The sequence below is a fragment of the Triticum aestivum genome, chromosome 5A, assembly GCF_018294505.1.
Source record: "Triticum aestivum cultivar Chinese Spring chromosome 5A, IWGSC CS RefSeq v2.1, whole genome shotgun sequence".
Classification (NCBI taxonomy): domain Eukaryota; kingdom Viridiplantae; phylum Streptophyta; class Magnoliopsida; order Poales; family Poaceae; genus Triticum; species Triticum aestivum.
The window spans coordinates 583,993,191-584,000,898 of NC_057806.1; positions in this window are offsets into that span (position 1 = coordinate 583,993,191).

Here is a 7,708-nt window from a genome sequence, read left to right on the forward strand (position 1 = left end):
GCATTTTAATGAAGTTAAGTGTCAAGTTTTCTACAACCGGGCATTAACAAATTCTCATCTGCCCATAACCGCGGGCACAACTTTTGAAAGTTCAAAACCCTGCAGGGGTGTCCCAACTTAGCCCATCACAAGCTCTCACGCTCAACGAAGGATATTCCTTCTCCCAGGAAGACCCGATCATACTCGAAATCCCGGTTACAAGACATTTCGACAATGGTAAAACAAGACCAGCAAAGCCACCCAGATGTGCCAACAAATCCCGATAGGAGCTGCACATATCTCGTTCTCAGGGCACACCGGATGAGCCAGACGTCAGGTTGGTATAGACCCTGGTTTCCCAGGGGGCGCCGGACATCACTCAGGTTGGACCAACACTTAGAGAAGCACTGGCCCGGGGGGGGGGGGGGGGGTAAAATAAAGATGACCCTTGGGTTGGCCGACCCAAGGGAAAAAAGGCTAGATGGCAAATGGTAAAACCAAGGTTGGGCCTTGCTGGAGGAGTTTTAATCAAGGCGAACTGTCAAGGGGTTCCCATTATAACCCAACCGCGTAAGGAACGCAAAATCAAGGAACATAACACCGGTATGACGGAAACTAGGGCGGCAAGAGTGGAACAAAACACCAGGCATAAGACCGAGCCTTCCACCCTTTACCAAGTATATAGATTCATTAATATAATAAGAGATATTGTGATATCCCAACAAATATCCATGTTCCAACATGGAAAAAACTCTATCTTCACCTGCAACTAACAACGCTATAAGAGGGGCTGAGCAAAGCGGTAACATAGCCAAACAACGGTTTGCTAAGACAAGGTGGGTTAGAGGTTTGCCATGACAATATAGGAGGCATGATATAGCAAGTGGTAGGTATCGAGGCATAGGCATAGCAATATAGCGAGCAACTAGCAAGCAAAGATAGAAGTGATTTTGAGGGTATGGTCATCTTGCCTGAGATCCCGCAAGGAAGAAGAACGAGTCCATGAAGAAGACAAACGGACGTGGTCGAACGAATCCTCACAAACGCGACATTATCGGAACTAACCCGAAGAAGCAACACCGGAAAGAAGCAAACAACATAGTAAACAACCATCACATAAACATGGCATGATGCACAACCAAGTATGATGCATGTCCGGTTTAATGAGGCATGACATGGCAAAGTGCACAAACAAAACTACAAGTTAAGTGGAGTCCAATATGCAATGAGTTGCATATTGACGGAACACCACATCAATTATTTAGTTCTCTCTCGGTTATGTACTCACCAATGTTAAATGTCGTTAAGCATGTCAAGAGGTGAAACAAAAGTAAACTACACAATCTAAGCAATTTAAATGGGGCCAGATATAACAAACAACGAATCCGGTAAATCCCCATATGCATTTAGCAATTTGAAGCAAACAACAATTTTAAACATTCTTGAAGTTGTTATCATGATGCGGATGACATGCAAGTTTTATGCAATATTTATGAATAAGTTGATAAGAGCATATTAAGAAGCATTTGTCATTGTGGCGGAAATAATAAGGGGTGCCACGACAACGATAACGAAACGGTGCCACGGCAACGTCCCGGTTTCCGGTAACTCGATTGAGATACCGATGCAAAGGGGAAGTGTGCGGATGCGTGCAAAAGATGGTGGGGCGCCCCGGATTCCAGGTGTCCCACGAGTTGGCGACAAGGAAACGAGTGACACTTTGGACACGGTGCAAACACGAGCATCTCAAACATCGCAAGCATTCGTTCACGGACGTCTTCTCGGGGTTATACCTTCGAAGTGTGCAAATGGGACGGTTCTCGTTCGGTGCCAAGTAAAGGAAGTATACGTTCTCGGGACATAGTGGAAGTAGGGGGTACACGATGACGGTAGAGGTACTCGCGACGGTAGTGGTACACATTTTCGTAGAAGGACTTGACGAATCCGAGTCACTTGGGGTCGACGGTAGTCGTTCACGTTTCGAGGAGGAAGTAGAGGTTCTCACGATCTCGGCGATGGTAGTTGTTCACGACGGTAGTGGAACTTGACGGATCCGAGCTCTTCGAGGGTCGTCGTGGTACTCGTTCACGTTGTAGTCATACATATTCAAGAAGAAACTTATGCGGTGTCGTGGAACTTGGCCACATGCCCGTCGACGGTAGTTGTTCTCGTATCCTCGTGGTACTTGGCGATGTCGGTGCGTAGAGGTACTTGGTAGTCTTGTGTAGACGAACTTGAGGTGCTCCGGGGCAGAGGAATCAATGTTGCAATGGTGGTCTCGATGTAACCAGATCGAAGCAGGGCCAAGGGGCTTCGCGCGTCGCAGATCGAAGCCGCGGTCGTACTCATCCTCCCGCAAGCAGAGACGAGGGCACCATGATGACCTACGAGGAGCAACAACAACAAGGGCGTCGAGGAGGCCTAGCGCGGCGCCGGAGACGGGAACGGGTGGAAAACGAGGTTCCTTGTCAGTAGGGACGACATCCGGTGATCGCTGGCCCGGCGGCTTGATGCAGGGCGCGGGAGGAGGCTAGAAGGCGTGGCGGCGCCTCCTGCAAGGTCACCTGGATGGCAATGCGCGGGTTTGACATCAGCTTTGTTAGAAATTTAGGGTTTGCGGTCTACCCCCTAATTCCTCTGCGCTTATCTGTGGTGCCGCTCACAATTCGCATATCTGAGGCTAGGGGGTAGGGACCTTCTTATATTGTCTTTCTAAAGAGTCCACCTCTTATACAGATATAAGATTCCTAGTCTTTTCCACTAGTTTCCGGGATAGAGTCCAGATCAAATTACCAACCACGATCATATTTGTCTGTTTAACGGATTCTACCCGTTTTGTCCCCGGAGCACGCGCTTGTGAGCAACGCGCCATAATAGAGTGTAAATTCCTTTAATTATGTAGATCAACATTAGAGCTGTAATCTAACTATACGATCTAGCTCCTTCCAATCATCAGTGTACCCGGGGAGTCTTTTCAATATAAATAGTATATTGTATTCCACTGATAATCGACCAGCTTCCTTAAGCATATGTTACTTAAGTACATTCCAACAAGTGATAATTTCCATGCTAAACATGTAAAACAATTCCATGTACAAATACATGTATAATTCCATAATGAGGTATTACGAATATTTAACAATTCCAAGTAATTTGAATATAGTTGCAGGACACATAATTCCAACATCTCCCACTTGTCCAAAACGATCATTCAAATATTCGTAAACCCATAGCCTTAACATGCTTGCCTAATACCTCCTGACTAAGTGGATCAGTCAAGGGATCAACAATCATATTAACACTACATTGAAAAACCCACAAATATATATACGGTGATACTTCCCTTCAATATGTTTCCTTGTTGTGACTCTTAAGATCACTAGAGACCTTTAGTTTCCGCCTAATTATTCCAGCATAGCTGTCCTCGGCGCCTCGAGTATTATTTCCTCGAGTGTAATTCCACCGTTTGTAGGCACCTTGAGTATTTTGTTTCCTCACATGAAATTCTGCATCAATTATTTTCCATCACATATATAATAATATGATCAATTCCACATTGAGTCAAGTATAAGATAACCACGTTGAATAAATTTTCAAAACCACATAAATATCAAATCCAATCAGTAAATGAAGTTCCATAATTAACCATGTTTTGAAAGAAATTCCTGACTTCGGTCAGTGAACCTGCACCATATTAGTACTATATAAAAAAATTGAATATGCGTACCTGGACTTATTTCTCATCTTGTAGCTAGAGTAATAGCTTCCTCAACGTGTTTATCTTTAATATAAATTTCAGAATAAGTGACAGGTTGAGATGCACTTTCCACATTCTTATATGATGTGCGAGATTCCCTTAGCTGCTCGTCTTTCATTCCACTGCTTGAATGCAGCATAAATTCCGGTAGCTAATGTATGATAATATAATGAAGATACATACGAATTCCAGTACCATTTATTATTCTATTTTCCCCGAGAGTTCAAATTTATTCCTCACCGAGTATGATTCCCTTTATCAAAGGTATTTTAACATATTTGCAATTTTCCATACAGAAACACTTCAAAATATTTTCTATGTATTTCAACTCGTAAAGCATAGGATGTCTCAAATGTTCCTTTCATATGAAAGTTAAAAGATTATCAAGCTTTCACTTCCATCAATGTGACTTTATCATTGCAAACAACAAAACAATATTAACATATACAATAATAATGCAAAATACTTTACACTTACGTTTGTAAATGACCGCCTTGCTTCATTTAAAAAACCATATGACGTGCCATTCCATTGATGTGAAGCTTGTTATAAGACCATACATTAATATACTCAAATAGCAAACCATGTCTTTAGTTCCTCTTTCCCAAAATTCCAGGAGAGAGAGTTTCCACAAAGTATATTTCCCTCTGTGTGAATAGTTGAATAACAAGAGTGATATTATAATATTCCAGTTAGCCAAATATCCTTACAAAAAAATCATTTCTAGGCATTAGGCTTGCGGTTATTTGGTATGATATCAAGTTCCCAAACTATGCTCTTCCTCATTTGAGTTTATTCCTTCCCGCAATTTTTCCACCCATAGTTGACATTGATAAAAAAAACTTTAAGAGAATTCAGTGATTCCTCTAAAATTTAGAGTGACATCTTGCCAACAACACACAACAGTTATCCAGACATGATATTCCAATCTTATTCCTCCCACTTATCATAAGCATGTCATGTTGGGAGTGTCACTTACAGTTTCCTTGGGGTCAAGATTATATCCTAGCATGATTGTCAATAATTCCACCTTGATCACAAAATGATTGTGTTCCTATTTTCCACCAGTATTCTTTTTCCAGATAACTAAGGAAGCACCTTTTGATCCACTAGAATAACAAAAAAAAATCCTGGTGTGCGCTTTGTAATAACTGAGAATTTCATGCCAAAATAGAAGATTTCCTTCCAGTCAAGTGACTGTACTAGATGGAGAATGATATCAACAAATAATAGTATGTAATGCTTCTTTCCAAAGAAACAATGGAGTATACAAGACATTCAATTCCTCCATTCAATTGTGGAGTGTACGGTGTATTACAATGGTGAATAGTTCCATGCTCTTTACATACAAATGATATATTCCTGAAGTGTACTTCCCCCACCAATTAGTTGTTAAAACTATGATATTATTTAATCAACTGATCTTCCACTTCAGTATAACATGTGACCAGCACAATAAAACATTCCGACTTGTATTTTGAAATATTATAAACATAACCACATCAAGTGCAATCATCAATGTTGAGATAAAATAAATACCATGGCCTCTAGTGGGAGTGCAAAGAAAATACCATAAGGCTACCAAAATAAATAATGATGTGAAGCCTTTTCTTTTCCCACCTTCGAAAAAGGTGTATATTAATTAAAAAAATACCATCATATATGCTTCACAAGATATCATAGTCCTCCCACTAAAGTTTAGAATTCCAAAATCAATAAGCCTCTTGATCCCGTTCCAAGATATGTCATCAAGTCATGGATGATATAAGTAATATGATTCCAAGTATCTGTTCCCATTACTAATATTCCTCCCTATGGAGTTATCTTCCCCAGGTAAACAATTTGGGTTGCCAACTTCCAATGGACCATCAACAAAGAAGAGACCATTGTGTAAAATTCAATAATGCACTAATTTTAATATTGAGCAATATTTTCACTCTTCCTTTTCCAAATAGTATGACATAGTTAATAGATTCCAAGATAGAACACTAAATGAAATCCCTTCTCACTGAAGTTGCACAGAGTGTCCTATAACAATAATAGTTTCCTCCACAAGGGAGTTCCATGGCAAAATTTCCAATTCCAAAGTTTAAGATTTAGCAGCAATAACAAAGCACATAAATATATATAGTTTCCTTTGGAATTGTTTGCATGTCAATAAAATTGCTATTGTATTCAGCAATAAGGCATGGCCACAGTCCAACTACTTAAAGAAGTAGACCAAAATAAATAAATATAGTGCAAATATTATCATTAGGAATACCAATAAATGAAGAGCAAATATCCTTGTCCTCAAAGTAACTCTCATCTTCCTCCACAAACAAGTGATGCTCAATAATAATACTTCTCTGAAATTCCTTTCCAGGTTATGTGTAAATTTCCAGACGATATTTCCACCATAGCAATTTTCAATGTAATCATTTGCTCTGTGCAGTGCATCCGCACATTTAATCCGGAGTCCTCCTTAAGTTCTTCCAAGGAGTAGACTTATTTTCCAATAAATGTACATGCAGTAGATTAGCAATCAAACAAGTTAGTCCGCAAATCAAAAATCTAATAAATCAATAGATAGTACTTGGGATTCATAATTAGCATCCCTTCCCTTGTAGTACGCGTGCACTAGTGCATGTGGATCTTCCGGACAGCCGGTTGGCCGTGCAGTTGGCTAGGTGGTAGGCCTAATAAACAACAACCAAAAAATTCCTTCTTCCTTTCAACTAATGTCTTGGAATTCCTGTAATTTTCAGAGAGATATAATGTTCTTGATGATGTAGGTCGCAGCGGCAGTAGGCATGGGTGAGGCCTGCAATTTCCGAGCAGTTGCTCGTTCGGCTTGCCAAGTCGTCGAGGATTTCGGAGCAGCGGAAAACTCGTCAGGGCAGAGGATTCAGCGATTATACGGACTAATGTAAACGTACGCTGTAGGATGCGCCGGTTCTGCGTGTAGAGGATTCGTCGACAGTTCCGAGCGAGGTCGACAAGGGCAAGGTGTCCAACTTAACGCGTGAGCAGGATTCATCGACGGGCTTCGTCGTGGCTCGATTCCGAAGCAAGGCACCAGTAGGGATCCACACGTATGTAGAAGTACGCCTGATTGATTCCCAGTAGTAGTTCGTATCAATGACAAACTTGATTTCCTCCATCAATATACAAGAATTATTTTCCTTCCTTGATCCTCGCGCCAAAAAAGTTGTGACGTGCTTGATTCCTTCCATGGCGTGAGTTGCTGAATAGTACTACGAGCCAGACTCCAGTTGATTTCCCAGATTGATATCGCAAATCGATTGATCAGTGGGAAAAGAATAAAGCAACCAGCGGAAGTAGCAGGATCAATTGCATCGTGAGAAAAGCGGCGAGCGATGGCTCTCTTGCGGAGTTCCAGCGATAGAGCGACCACGATCTGCAGAGTTGCACAGCGGAATAGAATCGTGGCGGCGATCGTCTAACCTTAGCTCCGATGCCAATGTTAGAAATTTAGGGTTTGCGGTCTACCCCCTAATTCCCCTGCGCTTATCCGTGGTGCCGCTCACAATTCGCATATCTGAGGCTAGGGGGTAGGGACCTTCTTATATTGTCTTTCCAAAGAGTCCACCTCTTATACAGATATAAGATTCCTAGTCTTTTCCACTAGTTTCTGGGATAGAGTCCAGATCAAATTACCAACCACGATCATATTTGTCTGTTTAACGGATTCTACCCGTTTTGTCCCCGGAGCACGCGCTTGTGAGCAACGCGCCATAATAGAGTGTAAATTCCTCTAATTATGTAGATTAACATTAGAGCTGTAATCTAACTATACGATCCAGCTCCTTCCAATCATCAGTGTACCCGGGTAGTCTTTCCAATATAAATAGTATATTGTATTCCACTGATAATCGACCAGCTTCCTTAAGCATATGTTACTTAAGTACATTCCAACAAGTGATAATTTTCCATGCTAAACATGTAAAACAATTCCATGTACAAATACAT